Here is a 16585-nt window from a genome sequence, read left to right as displayed (position 1 = left end):
AAAGTCACAAATCACCTAACTGCACATGCACCAGTCCCTCAGCATACTCAGAAGAGCAGAACGGAAGCAGTACCAGGCTATATCAGCATCTCTGGGACCCCCCATATTTTGCATTTGGATCTAGTGATGTACTGTTCCATACAACCTCAGTGGTCCCATTGCTAAATGGTCTCTAAGACCCCTGCCCATTATAGCAAAACAAATTAATAAAATACACACATGCACAATATTCAAATACATTTTAATTGAAAAAACAACTACCCATTTAATCAATCGAGCTTTATTTGCTGTTGTTTTTGTGATAACCATCCCAGGCTGTCTAGCACTGGGGCTGGTTGAGTATTTGTGGAAGGAGAAATTGCACAGTTGAATTTATGATAGCTGCCAGTGAGCACACAAACTGATTGGAGAATAAGTACAGTAGAGTGGGAAGAGAGGTAGAGCAAGAGAGAGAAATGTCAGCATAGAGAGGCTGAGTGCAATTTCTTCACTGGATAGCCAATAACATGGAAAATGTGTCTTTGTCTATTGGAATAAAATATACATTTCCCAGAAATCACCACAGTCACAACAGGTAGTAACCAAAGAAGCAATAGATGGGAAGCTTTTAATAAAAGCATAGCAAACTCATTCTTTTACTTTTTATCTGGATGTTCATTCCATTATTCCATTGCCAAGACTTCATCATATCACCATCATCCTTCTCTCAGATAAAAGCATGACAGGCATAAAACCAAAGCATAGCACAAAGAGGGAAAAAAGAAATAACTGACATATCCCCATCTGCAATCTTATCCGCCATGGCTGCCAAGCTAAAATTGTATCAACGCCACCTTGATAACATCACTTCGTTTTGCAAGCCTTTTCTATACGAGGATTTCTCCAGAGATATTTAGTTCTCTCTGTACAGAATGGGAATGGAGGGAGTGTTAGTCATTTCCAGACATTAAATGTGGTCCTTTATAAATAGAATTGACTTTAATAGAAAAGTATTATAGTTGCAAGCCAGAAAAGTACTGATGTGATCATGTCCCAATAAATTGTAAACCACAAAAACAAAATGCAGGATACTCTATTGTTACTGTATTGTTTCTAAATATTTCATGTAGTGTTATCACTCAATATAGTATGCCCTTTGTCAATAAATACCATATTTCATGTGAATTTTGCAAGTGAAACTAAAGCTATATCAAATATACTGTCAACTACAAAGGAAATAGTCAAAGGCAAAAAGAGCAGGAAAAATACAGTAATTAGTAAAGGATCCTTTAATATTGCAGAATGGAGAAGTGAGTACATGTAATTTTCAAGCAGTCTACAATCAATACATGACAAGTTGTTATTTTTATTAGACATATAGTTTAATTTGCAGTTAATAAATAATATTGCTATGATTGGATGAGTGCTCATAGTTTTGTATATATTGCTTTTAGCTTTTACTCTCAATGCAGCAAGAATGTGTGTGTCTATTTTTTGTATTTCTTTCTGCTTTCCCTGAGCTACAACCAGTGGATACAAAAATGTAAATACCTGGGTAAATAAGGTTTTCCAAGCAAATAGAAATCAAGGGCTTCCACATAGGTTGTTATTAAGCAAATAACATCCCAGCACTGTCAGGATTCTACATGAAAATGCTTGAGAGCCATGGGTGCCTATAATCATGGCTAACATGGCTGCAAGAAAATATCTCAGTGACTTTGAAAGAGTGGTGATTGTTAGCAGTAGATTCAGTGAACAAGATAGCTCAACTGGTTAATCTAATGGAACTCTGAACGTAAAGTATTATCAGCAAAGGGCAACAGTGGTTAGAGGTGCATCCATGACCATGATATCCGAGCATAAACTGCTCATTCACACCTGTCAATGCACATTTGCAAATTTAGTGGTGTAAAAAGCACATGCAACAAACAGAATCAACTTTCAGCATGTTCTCGGTAGAGAGCCTCACTGACCCCGGTGTTTTGGTTTTGGTTTTGGATCTGGATTAGCTTCGGGTTTTGGTTTGGGTTTTGCCAAAACCGCGCTTGCGTGTTTTGGTTTTGGTTTTGTTTAGCTATTTTTTATTAAATTTCATTTTTTGGGGTAAAATCACATAATTTTGTTCTTATTGTGTACCAACGTTATTATTAACCTCACTAACACTAAATTCCAGTGATTTACATTCAATTTTAACCATCTCACAGGTAACAATATGCTTTTCATACACTTTCAGCCAAATACTACAGCGATCTGGCTGGATGGTAAGCGACAGAACAATGACTCCAACACACGGCAGTTCCTACCACATCTAGGAAACATTGCAATGAGAGCTCCACCTGTTTCTTGGATAAATGAGGTAATTCTACAGCTAATACATGGCAACGAGCGCTGAACCTTCCGGGATGTGTGCTTTTATCAGACACACACCAATCCAGGGTGCCAGACACTAAAAAGAGCTATTGAAATTCACAGTAAAAAGCCAGTTCATCAGTGAGCTTAGAATCATCCCCAATGAACTGCTTTAAGGACGCTATTGATCAAAATGACCAAAGCACCTTTTCTCTTTGGGTGTATATTACGCCATAAATTTATTAGTGCAAATTACGAAAAAAAGCCTGCAAAGATTTGTAGATAAATAAAAATGACCAAAGCACCTTTTCTCTTGTATATATTACACCCTACACTTTGTAGTGCAAATTCAGAAATATACAGTGCTGCTATATTACAATTTCAGCACTCAGCAAATACAGCTTTTTTAGAAGGGGGGATATGACACCCCAAACACTTTGTAGTGCTAATTCTTAAAAATACCTGCTCTATACTACTCTATTCCTGCTCTATTCTGTTACCTAACCCTTCTCTGTCCCTCTCTCAAATGGAGCTAGAGGCGGGTATTTATTCATTCTAAACTCGAAAGATCCGAGATCCGACGACGTCACAGTGAAGTTTTGCCTCATTTTGGAAACCAAATAGGCGTGAGAGTACCGAGCCGACTCGACTTGGTACTCGGATCCCCGAAGTTCGGTTTCAAGGAAACCGAGCCCGCCCATCTCTAGTTCTTGGTAAATGAAGAAGAGTTTATGTGGTACTAACAGCCCTGAGTACAGAGAAGTGTTCTGGTGGTTCCATAGGCTGGGTGTGCATTTTCCTTGCATGCTTTGGGTGCAGGCATTCCTTTAGAAGGCAAAAAAAGGATTAACTTAAAAAAAAAGTTCATACAATTTCACCAACAGATTGTTAAGAAGCCATCCAGATTGCAACACACAAATAACTAAACATATATCTAAAAAATGTTAAATTATTATTATTATACAAACAGTATGTATATGTACAAATGTCAAATTAAAACACAAATAAATTAGAATAAGTTAAAATAACAATCAAAGCAAAGAAAGCACGAGTCACCATAATCAAATATATTGATAATCTGTTTAACTCCAGTTAAGAAAATTTCAATTAGATTGACTTTACGTTTCACAGCTTTTAGACTGTCACTTCTAATGTAATTGCAAACAACTGAAGGATACTCAGATAAACACTGAAATGGTGAAAGGAGCCACCTCTTCCCGTACAGTGATGGGAAGGTCAGGCTTCGCAACCACCAACACCCTTGGTCTCGCCTTGGGGATTTGTGATGCCATCTCTTTAGAAGGCAGAGTTGTTTGCTGTGTTGTTGATGACAGCTTAAGTCTCTTAAATTTTTTAGAGGGGGGAGAAGGGCTTAGATCCTTGGGTGAAGCTGAACCACTAGTCATGAACACAGGCCAGGCCTAAGCCGTTCCTTGCCACTCCGTGTCGTAAATGGCATATTGGCAAGTTTACGTTTCTCCTCAGATGATTTCAATTTTCTTTTCTTGCTAATTTTAGTGAACTTTGGATTTTTGGATTTTACATGCCCTCTATTATTATTATTATTAATATTTATTTATAAGGCGCCACAAGGCATCCGCAGCGCCATACAGAGACAAACAAAATTACAATACAATGGGAGACAGCACAGTACAGTAAACACAGCAACTCAGTAAGCTCAATGCACAGCTAGAGAGGGCGGGGAAGAGGGAGGGAGGATCCGCAAACGACGGGGCCCAAGAAGGAGGGCGCGGAAGACAGGGAGACCCCCAGGGGGGAGGAGGGAGCGAGAGTGGACGTGGGGTGGAGGACCCTCGAGGAGGAGGGCTAAGTAGCTGGAGAGCAGAGTTAGAAGTGGTGGAAACAGGAGGAGAGATGGCCCTGCTCAGAGGAGCGTACAATCTAAGGGGAGGGGTGGAAAGACAGAGAGACGCAGGGGAGAGAGGGAGAGTAGGGGGACGGAGGCAGAAGATAAGGTAGGAAGTTAAGTGGGAGACAGAGAGGCTTTAAGAAAAAGGTGGGTTTTTAGGGCCCGTTTGAAACTGGACAGATTAGGGGAAGTTCTGATGGAGGGAGGGAGCTTGTTCCAGTCAGTGGAGGGGGGCAGCGCGGGCGAAGTCTTGGATACGCGCGTGGGAGGAGGTTATAAGGGGGGAAGAGAGGTGACGGTCAGAGGCAGAACGGAGAGGGCGGGATGGAGCATGAATAGAGAGGAGGGTGGAGATGTAGGGCGCAGTGGAGTTGGCGAGGGTCTTGTAGGTGAGTGTGAGGAGCTTAAAGAGGATTCTGAAGGGGAATGGGAGCCAGTGAAGGGCTAGGTAGAGGAGGGAGACAAAAGAGGAGCGGCGAGAGAGGAAAATAAGTCTAGCTGCAGCGTTAAGGATGGAACGAAGGGGATCGAGATGAGAGTGGGGGAGGCCAGTGAGGAGGAGGTTGCAGTAGTCCAGGCGGGAGATGATCAGAGAGTGGATAAGGCATTTGGTGGCAATCTCTACTAGGAGATTGGGCATCGCCCTTGGCAGACGACGTTGATGGCATTTCATCGTCTATGTCATGACTAGTGGCAGCAGCTTCAGCATTAGGAGGAAGTGGTTCTTGATCTTTCCCTACTATATCCTCTAAATTTTGGTACTCCATTATATGCAGCACAAGAGAGCGTACCCCTAAACCACACACACTCGGCAAAGCCTTTACAAATTATCTGCGGCACAGGAGAGTACCACTGGACTGGAGTTATACAGCAGTACCTATTTTTTGGTACAGCAGCAACAGTGAACATAGTTTAACTTTGAAATAGCAGTACCTATTTTTTGGTACAGCAGCAACAGTGAACGTAGTTTGACTTTGAAATAGCAGTACCTATTTTTTGGTACAGCAACAACAGTGAACGTAGTTTGACTTTGAAATAGCAGTACCTATTTTTTGGTACAGCAGCAACAGTGAACGTATTTTGACTTTTAAATAGCAGTACCTATTTTTTGGTACAGCAGCAACAGTGAACCTAGTTTGACTTTGAAATAGCAGTACATATTTTTTGGTACAGCAGCAACAGTGAACGTAGTTTGACTTTGAAATAGCAGTATCTATTTTTTGGTACAGCAGCAACAGTGAACGTAGTTTGACTTTGAAATAGCAGTACCTATTTTTTGGTACAGCAGCAACAGTGAACGTATTTTGACTTTGAAATAGCAGTACATATTTTTTGGTACAGCAGCAACAGTGAACCTAGTTTGATTTTGAAATAGCAGTATCTATTTTTTGGTACAGCAGCAACAGTGAACCTAGTTTGACTTTGAAATAGCAGTACCTATTTTTTGGTACAGCAGCAACAGTGAACGTAGTTTGACTTTGAAATAGCAGTACCTATTTTTTGGTACAGCAGCAACAGTGAACGTAGTTTGAATAAACTATATAATGTATTTTTATATATTGCAGTACTAATATTTCTTGACTGCAGGAACAGTGAACCTATTCATATATTGCAGTAGAAATTTTTAGAGACTTTTTTTATAATTTTTTTATATATTTTTTTTAATTATTTTTGTATAAGTTTTTTTTAATTTTTTTATATATTTTTGTAATTATTTTTGTATACGTTTTTTATATATATATTTTTTTTTTTTTATAACTTTTTAATAATTTTGAAATAACAATGCCCTTAGCAGAACAGAGCACAGGACACAGGCAGCACCACTGGACTCAGCAGGACAGAGCACCACTGGACTCAGCAGGACAGAGCACAGGACACAGCAACACTGGACTCAGCAGGACAGAGCACCACTGGACTCAGCAGGACAGAGCACAGGACACAGCACCACTGGACTCAGCAGGACAGAGCACAGGACAAAGCACCACTGGACTCAGCAGGACAGAGCACAGGACACAGCACCACTGGACTCAGCAGGACAGAGCACTGGACAAAGCACCACTGGACTGATCAGCAAGACAGGAGCTCCCTAACTACAACCTCCCTCACGAGTGATCGCAGCCAGAATGAAGATGGCAGCCGCGAGCAGTGAATTTGTGACATCTGAGTCTCGCGAGATCCGACGCGAGACTTGGACGACAGAGCCTCGTTTTGGATTTATTTCGCGGGTGGAAATACCCGAACAGTGCTCGGATCCCATCGGATCCACACTGTTCGGGTGGGCTCGGATTAGCGAAATCTGAGCCCGCTCATCACTAGTAAATAGCGCCAAAAATATCTTTACTTTTTGTATATATATATATATATATATAATACAACCTCAACCAAAAGAATCTGCAACTGTTCTTAAGAGTCCCTTAATACTGAAGTGTACTGTCACACTTTACCAATTCACTATTGTAAAGTGTGGTCCAGGCGCTAAGATTCGAAGCTTTGGAAGCTTTGTGGTATGTATCTAGTTTAGCCACATAGATGGATCTCACTCTCCTCCCGATGATACATTAATTGCAGTTCAATAAAAAATCTCTGTTACCTTCTGCTTGTCGTACTGGTGTTCGCACACCTTGTAACAACAGAACCCGGATCCGAAATATAGTTATTAAATGGAGTAATTAAAACTTTCATACACTGGGGACTTGCTGTTTCACAGCCTACTGCTTCTCTTACGCCTTTCTCCGCTAAATCAGTTTACAGTTTTGTCAGTGATCAGAAGCGATCACAGAATCTTCGTGTTTAAACAAGAATTAACCAATCAAAACATTGCATTTACTCCAGTTAATTTCTATCTTTTGGAACCAAATTCCGTTGTTATAAGGTGTGCGCAGGTAGCAAAGATATTTTATAGTACTGAAATTAATGTATTGTACCACCCAAAGTAACACCCTTTACTTCTGCTAAGGGGTGTACATGTAAAATTGTTGTGCGTGTATCACTTACATCGTCATGCACAGTGTCTCTAGCAAGTCTTCTTAGTCTGGGTATGTATGGACGTTGATGTAATAACCACCATGTCTAACACCTATATATAAATCATATCATGCTAAATTACTTTATAATAGCCTGAAAGTAATAATAAATTACACTCATTACTTAGAATAAATATTAACTAATTAATATTATAACACACTTAAAACTTTGCAGTTCCTAGTATTGATTTATGCAAAATCCCTCACTTGTCCTTGGTGCACTTATAATACCGTTGGTACCTACTTCTTACTTAGAAGTACATTATATTTTCTCCAGATATGTATTGACATTCCATATCACTAATGATGAAGATAATATAATGAACTGATACATAATTTAGTCTCTGAAATAAGTATTTCTAAAGGCTCAGATAATATAGTGAATGGACCTATATCACGGTCTCTGAAATAAACATTTAGGGGGGTATTCAATTGTTAGCGAGATCCCCGGAAAAACGAGCGCTCAAAAAATATTACCATTAATACGGTAATATGCGTGTAAATACCGTTAATACGGTAGTTTACTCGCTGAAGGGGAGCTGCGAGATGAAATTCAGCGAGTAATTACCGTATTAACGCTAATATTTTTTGAGCGCTCGTTTTACGGGGATCTCGCTAACAATTGAATACGCCCCTTATACTGATTCAGATGATATCTTGATTGTATCTATATCACAGTCTCTGAAATAAACATTTATACTGATTCAGATGATATCTGGATTGTATCTATATCACAGTCTGAAATAAATATGTATACTGATGCATGTGTTAAATATATGCCTCCCTTTCAATTTAGGTTTATGCAATATAAGGATATGATAGTTTATAAGGTTTACTCACAAGAACCAGGGTTTGATTATACCAATCATTTTTTTTTCAAAATTATGTTTCTCCTCCCAGATGTATTGGTTTCATAGATATTTCTTTTTACATATATTTCTATCATCAGATGTTTATTTCATAAATTATGATAGCCACAAATACAACCTTGTACATATGCGTCTCTTAATAGATCAATCTCATAATATATATCTGTCTTCTCACAGATGTGTCTTCAGCTGGGTACACACTACAGAAATTTCGACCAACTTTTTATGCCGAGCGATTTTACATGCGATCGGTGGTCCGAACGCTCGGTCCATGGACTGCATACACACTAGCCTTGTTTAGGATGATAAAGGGAAGAGCGGACGTCCCTTTAACGACTTTTTACAGCCATGTTGTTGTGAGCAATTTCGTACTCACTGTTGTGGATCGGTCGGAAGTTTATACACCCTACACAGCGGAAACGAGATTGGAACGAAAATATTAAATGTTACGACCAACCAAATGAGGCGACAATCGTCCACTTGGGCAGACTTTTGACCATCGTGTCACTGCACACACTGACCTGACTTTTGAACGAGCGGTCGTATGTCGGCTGTTTGAGCCGATTATTGGACGAAAACAGTGTAGTGTGTACCCAGCTTTAATTAGTTTTCTCCTTCTCACGTAGGTCTGTCTCCTCTCTCCCTCACCCTGGTGTCCAGTAAAACCGTTATTCCTCCTCTCCCCACTGTAACCGACACACTCTCTTTTCAGCTCTAGTGCGATTGTGCAATATCTTTCCTGGCGCCGGGAACTCTGAGATATGTAGTTCCAAGCTCCGCCTTCTATATTTATTTTTAATCTCCGCTTGGCGGCAGATGTTACAGTATTATCGGGTGGAGAGTCTATGAATGTGATCCATCTATGTGTCTTAACTATCTATATGGCAAAAAGCTTTTCAGATGCTAGCATCTGGATCACACTTTTCAAAAGTGAATTGATAAAGTTTGACTTTATACCTCTATATTAATTTCAATCTACTAGAAGTTTACTTAACTGGAGTTAAACACATCACAAACATATTTAATTAAGGTGACTTTATTGTTTTGTTTGCTTTGATTGTTTGCTATTTTAATGTATTTTAAATTTATTTATTTATGGTATATGATTTTATAGATGCATATTATAATAAATTAAAATGTTTTATATATTTATTTATTTGTGTGTTGCAATCTGGGTAGCTTCTTAAAGATCTGCTGGTGAAATTGTATGTTCTTCTTTTTAAATTTTTAAATTTAATCCTTTTTTTTTGCATAACCTGTAAGATTACCACAGAGTAATTCCTAATTAGGAGCATCTACTATCCCTATGTAGATCTTTTTGTATTTTACTTGTATATGTATGTGGTTCAAATGCAATTTTGGGATCTGGATTGTCAATAATATTGGGAAAAAACAGATTTTTTATATGTTAATTCATCATCATCATTATCATCATCATTCATTTATATAGCGCCAACATATTCCGTAGCACTTTACAATTGGGGATTATTAAGTAAAAACACAAATAAGCTCATAGTGCAGTGGTTACTCAACACCCCTAGATTGTGTATAATTCTAATATAATGTGGTAAATCATGTAAAGTTTATCTGTAATCCTCATGAAATGGTCCCAAGACAAAGTCCAGATCCAGAGGAAAAATAATGGATTCCTAGAAAAAGTAGAAAAAAGTTCTCTAATACTTTGATTTGTCAACCTTGGTTATATGGAAAAACTGGATGTTTTCCATGTCAATGGCGTAATGTTTGTAAACTTATGGATAAGAAAAAATATTTTTTTTACAAAAAAGAAAAGGAATATAAAATAAAAAGCTGCATCACTTGCAACTCCACTTTTATTATTTATATGGTTAAGTGTAGTTGCAGTTTAATATATATGGGGATAGCTAAAAGGATGCTATAGATTAGAATACAAGAACATCTACGCAACATAAAAACAACATTACATTTCATAGTCTCCCTAGAGATTTTAATGTTTTCCATAATAATAATAATGTACATTCATTTGTTTTTAAAAGGATAGAGCAGATACCTATTCATACTAGAGGTGGTAATAAGGAATTACAGCTTTCAAAAAGGGAATCTTTTTGGATTTATAAAATGGATTCTTTAGTCCCAACGGGATTGAATGAGAGTTTTGATATAACTTCTTTTTTTGTAAGTATGTAAATGATTTGATAGTGTTGTGTATGATATTATTATTTTTTTATTATGTATTATACTAGATTATTTTCTAGTTACATATTTATCTGTATTTGATACTTTGTGATAATTTTGGATAGAATATAAATTGGATTTTTTGGCCATTTTGATGAGATTATTTTCAAGACGCTGTTTGCCAGCGTTAGGTGCCGTTATCGTCGGTTTGTTTATTTCCTTACAGGATGGTCTTCAATTGTGTAATTATGTATACTACAAGTTAACCCGTGCATGATACTCATGCATTCTAGTCAAATCAAGCTACTTAAGGTGTTAAAAAGGTTCTTGTCATGCATTTGGGCCTAGCCCAGGCCTCCTCAGGGGAAGAGCGTTACTTCCCGACGCAAGCGCCCTTTTTTAACGTGGTTTCGTCCACATGTCACCACCTCATCATTTTTCTCTATCACCTCATCCTTCATCTTTATCACCACATCCTTCATCAAGCTACTTAAGGTGTTAAAAACTCCACACTGTCACCCCCCGGCAACCACCAACCACTCCCAACTGTCACTTCTCCTTCAAGAAATATATAGGTCAGTGTATAACTCTGCCCAGCAGGTGGCGCTGCAGCTTGGTTTTTTTTCCCCACACACGCCACTAGGCATTTATATAGTAGATAAAAGAATGCTCATTTGCAAATGGACCTTTTACCCCTGATGAAGTGCTGTGCACAAAACATGTAGGGTGTTCTTGTTGCATGTTTTATCATCCTGTACTGCTGCTCGGTCCAGACTTGTGACAGCGTCTTATGAGATTATGACACAGATAAGTCTGATTTTTATTCCACTTTTGTAAGTATTTTTAACCGTTGTTGAGAATAAAACACTTGGGAAACATACAATCTAGTGGAGAAACTACTGCACTATGAACACTCTCTGGCTGTATTTGTGCTTTTATTTCTAGATTGCTCCCTTGCTGCTGGGGGGTGTTGAGCTGGAGTAGCTGCTGTTAAAGAGACTTATCATCTTGGGGCACTGATATCAGAACTTTTTGCTTCATTAATTATTAAGTACCTAAATGTAATCCATTTGGGATTAATACTTTTTTCTACCCTAGAAGGCAAGTTCAATGATATGTGCTACTTAGTGGTGGGAGGAGTGTTTAGCAGGAAAATAATGCCCCCCATCAGCAAACCATGTGTAGTTGCCCAATGTAAGCATGACAATGATGTTATCCATACGTCAAGGCATTCCCAGTCACCAGATCACAACCCATTTGAGATATGGGATATGCTTGCCTTAGACATCATTTCCTATTACCATCAAACATGCTTGACTTGAGTGAGTTACTTGTGCAAGAATAAATTTGCATCTCTCCTGCACAATTGGTAGATGTAATTCCAAAGTGCATATAGGCTGTACTGTCCACACGTGGTGGCTCAATGCGTTAATTAGTAACTTTATGTTGGTTTGTACAAACTGTTTGCCCACTCATTTTATCTCTTGATTATCTCTACACCCATTTGTTAACATTTATGTGTACATCTTATTTAACATATTTCACAATTAAAAATATAAATTAAACTGATGGCATATTTGATGGTTTGAGAACAGATTTTAATTGGGAATATAAAACTTGTGCTAACTTATTAAAAAACATTTTTATATAGTGATTTAAGCTCAGGACTGATTTAAAAAAAAACCAAATATGTTCTTCCGTTGTTTAGCAATGGGTTTTGATTCGGATCCCACTGGTGGAGGGTGACGTCACTACCGTTGGTAATATGCTGGGACCCTCTCCTAATTAAGTTAGCCTTAGGGTATCAGATTATTAGGTCTTTTCCGTGTGTTCCAGCATTCCTGCCCATGTGCACTCTAGTTGACTTGAGGCTTCTGACCTTGGCATTCTCCTGGACTACTCTCTTGGATACCCCTTTGACTCCTGACCTCTCCTCGTGGTATTTTGACCTTTGGCTTGGCTCGACTCACCCTCCAGATTCTGCTTGGTACTGAATCTCCCGCTTGGTTCTGACCCGGATCGTCTGACCACTCTTTTCCTACTACTTTGCTGGCAGTCACTTATGCATCCCTTGCAATGTGTACACTGCACCTTCTCTTGGTTGGACTGAATTCTTCCTGACTGTTTACTGTGAATTGGGACTGTTGGGTAGCTGATGCAGGACACTGAGCTCAATGCAGGACAGCCAGGGTTAAATTCCCCCCTTATATGTACACAATGGACTGTATGGATAAATTACATTTACTATAGTGACCGGAATGTACATGTGCCTATGTCCACATGCAGCCAGCTGACAGGGGGCACAGCCACCACTGAGCAGGACTGGTTTAAGGCTGGACTGTGGAATCTAATCTCTTGTTCTCCCAACCAGACTTAGGCTGGGTACACACTACAGAAAATTTCTTCCTATGTGATATTGTTAACAGTTTTACCAACGACTGAAAGTCCAAATCAGCCTGCTGATTCCTGTCTACACACTATTGACATTTTACAAGATTTAACTTCAGATCTGTCATCTGTCATAACCATCGGCTGAGAAGATCGTAACTCTGCACACTCCATAGAGTTCTGCCTAAGCTGGTGGTTGTGAGCACATACACACTGCAGAATTGGAACGACACTGTTCAATCCTTGAACAAGATTTTTAGTCTGGTTTAAAAATCAAATCAAATGACACGATGTGCTTTGGGACGATAATCGTTTATCGTTGGAGCGTGCACACTGATCTGATATCTGGCCAAATGTTCATTTACCATATGATTGGCTCAATAATCAAGTGAAAAACCTGTAGTGTGTACCCAGCCTTAATTTCAAGGCTTTGATCACAGGGTCTAGAACGACCTCTGAGCAGAATTCAGACTTGTAACCAAAGGCACAGCAGGCTAACAGGCCCTACCAAATGCAATGATTCTTAAGGACTCATTAGAACCCTGCCAGAACTACTGCTGGACTTCTGGAGCTGCTGCTCTCTTCAGACCTGGGACCAGAAGCAGAGCAGTCCCACAACACCCCCATGACACTTAGACCTAACTGAGCTATTAGGTTAGCATTTCTTAACTTTTCCATAAACACTTTACAGTTATACTACTTTAGTGTCCCAAAATACAGTTAGTTTCCTCTATTTCGAGTGGAGATGGGATGGGCCCAGCCACATTAGTATAGAAAAAGTGTGATTCATTTAAAACAGAAGAATTAAAATCTATGCTACAAAGTAACAAATTATTTACATTTTGTATCAACCCCCAAGGCTATAAACTCAACCAAGTATTTACCTGGCAATTCGTTTGAACAGAGCAAAGAGAGTTTAAAATTGTTAGTGACTCCACACCTACTAGTGCCCGTGAGCAACATTTAGCCAAACACAGAGTACCTTTATTTTTTTAGAAGAATCCAGAGGTCCCCACCAAGAAATCTCAAAGGCTCCAAGAAAAACATGACGAAAAAAACTATCACTCCAAGGTTTATCCATCCACCAATAACAACCTCAAAAACACACATAGGTTAAGACACACCTATTATATTATCTGGAAGTTGAATCAATATGAAATTTTAATGTTGACATTACATCTTGAGGCATTTGAAAAAGTTGTCACAAACTAATTACGCAATCTAAAGACATTAAAAATTAAATATAGTTGTCCTATAGTTTAAAATAAAACAGACACATTTTTTTATTAAAAAGGCAGATGAAGGAGTGGACTGCAACATTGCTAAATGAAAGTTATTTTTTTTAAGAAGCCAATTTACAACTCATACTATAGTTTATCGTCACCCTCAGATCCCAGCTTTGATGTCTAGAAAGAACTATGTTCTTGCTGGAAGCAGCAGTGGAAGCAACTGGTGGTATTATCAAACAATAATTATGTGATTCCATGATTGTGATTATCCAAAAGCACCTGTTTTGTATCATCTTCCCAAACTCCACAGAAACTAAAGTGATCCTCTTGGGTAGATCCATTGTTTCTGCATTTGGTACATTCCTCCTCATCATCTTCATCAATTTATATAGAGATTCCGTAGCGCTTTACAATTGGGAACAAACAGTAATAAAACAATATTGGGTAATACATACAGTGAGGTAAGAGGGCCCTGCTCGCAAGCTTACAATCTAACATTATTTATGTGACATCACAGAATTTTTACTCAGCACCTGTCCTAGATTTTATGATATAAGATTAACTTCCCTACTCAGAGATTCAACATAATCAGAACATTTTAACATTTTTTTGTTAGTTTTTTTTTATGCACCTAGTTGAGTAGATAAGTCAATGGTTCCAGATGTTATACACACAACAATTTTAAAAGAAGTACATATTTCCAAGAGGACTAATAGTAGTGCTTTCAGCACCAATGATCAAACTTTCCAAGCAATCTGAATAAAGGTTGGCAAACTGACAAGAGTGTTGCAAATGGTGTAAACTCAGAAGAAGGACTAGTAAGCAGTGGATTCAGACGAAAGTAAAACAACTGCCGATTGAAAACATTTACAAATGCAGATAAGGCAAATTAAATGTAAATAAAATGCATATTAAACATGTATATAAATATATGTAGTTTATATGCATTGATATTTTAACATGCAAAAATACATTGAAAATGTCACTGTGGACAAAGGGAAAAAATAACCTGTCCAGTGTTTCATGACGATTGATGCAATACCAAACATACAGTGGTTATCTTGTGACTAACAATTACAGTAGTCCAATTTTCATACATTATGAACCCCTGGCAGGGACAGGTGGATCTGCTACTGCCACCGACAGATCTCTAAGAATGACTCACCTTGTCATTTAGGGCCAGGCAGGATATACCTGTTGTTCTTGATGTACAGTTCACCACATGATCTGCCAGCAGTAGGCGATACATGCTGAGAAATGCTATTCAACAACAGCTGGAAATCCACAGGTTACCACTTTTTAAATGTAGAGAATTTGCAACATTGCGGTGGCCTGATGACTGCGATTGTGAGCACCTGTTTGATAAAAACCCATTTTTGCACAGAAAAATAAAACACTTTCAAGATGAGTCAAGTGAATTTCTCTTCCACCATCTAGTATTATAGAAGAAATGTATAGGGTGTTTTAATTTTGACATATTATTTGCCATTCGTGTATGCAAAAAAAAACCTCAGCGTGATCAATTTAATTGCTGATTCCCCTGGGATTGTATGGAAGTATTAAGTTTTCTGTGACTATTTAGCACAGGCTTGCCTTACAATATTTTTAGAAAGCAAAATCCTAATTGAATAGTTTATTGAATTACCATGATAATAACTCGGAGAGATGCAAGCCACAAAACTGCTGTGTTCTTAGGCTGATGTCAGTAGGAGGTACCCACAAATCAGTCTATTATGGAAAGCAGCATGGTATGATATTATATCTGGTTATCACATTTTCAGTTATTTTATATTAGAGACTCTACAAAGTACTTTATGCATATCAGCTTTTCCCAGGCTCTAAGGGATACAAATCCACATGCTCGGAGGCAGTCGTTTTGGAAATAAACTGAAATATGTGCTTTGCACTACTAATGCTATTTGCCCCTTTCATGTTTTGCTAAATGGCTTCACTAGGGTTATGCTGTATCCTAGTTTAACTCATTTCATAAAATCCACTCTTTCAAACCTGCAGCTTGGTAAATTCACCCCTTGGTATTACCTATGCTTGGCTATTTGCCCTGAGGGCATTAGCTCACTTCTAATTTAAAACAATTGCAAGTACAAGTTGCTCTTTATACTTAATTTGTCATCTATATTTAAAACAAGTTATACTCCAACTGAAATGCAGCAATCTTAAATGTTGAACAAAAGAGAAGCATTTACTAAGACATAAACCTCTTTTTGTGCTCTGGCTTGGTAATAGATATACATTCAGATTTTTATGCTTCAAGAGAGTTAGCTGATAATAGTTGAGTTAGAGCCACTAAATGCCTAATGGACTTGTTAATTGGTTAATTAACCAGCACACTATGCTATTTCATTATTTATTATGATCTGATTAAGGAGACTAAATAATAATAAAGTAACATGTTTTGCTTTCATATATCAATTAGAAAACTGCTACTATGTTTATATAAATAAGACCATGGTTTAGCAGGTATAGACTGTTGACAATGGAAAAGCAAAATGTTGTTCTTTCTGATGGACTTAGCTGGGCAGTTCAGTACCTCTGCTGAATGTGGGCTAGTCACAGTAATACAATTTGTAATGTGCCCAAATGGAAAAAAATGTTGTGCAATGAGAAATTTATCTAAGCTACAGATTAAGGGGTGTGTTCATCTTTTAATGAATGGATGTTGAAGTCTATTTTTCACCTGCATACAAACTTGACCTCTAAGCATCG

Source organism: Mixophyes fleayi, chromosome 11 (assembly GCF_038048845.1).
Source record: "Mixophyes fleayi isolate aMixFle1 chromosome 11, aMixFle1.hap1, whole genome shotgun sequence".
NCBI classification, from domain to species: domain Eukaryota; kingdom Metazoa; phylum Chordata; class Amphibia; order Anura; family Limnodynastidae; genus Mixophyes; species Mixophyes fleayi.
The sequence above is the reverse complement of the archived record's forward strand: the minus strand, read 5'-3'. Positions refer to the sequence as shown.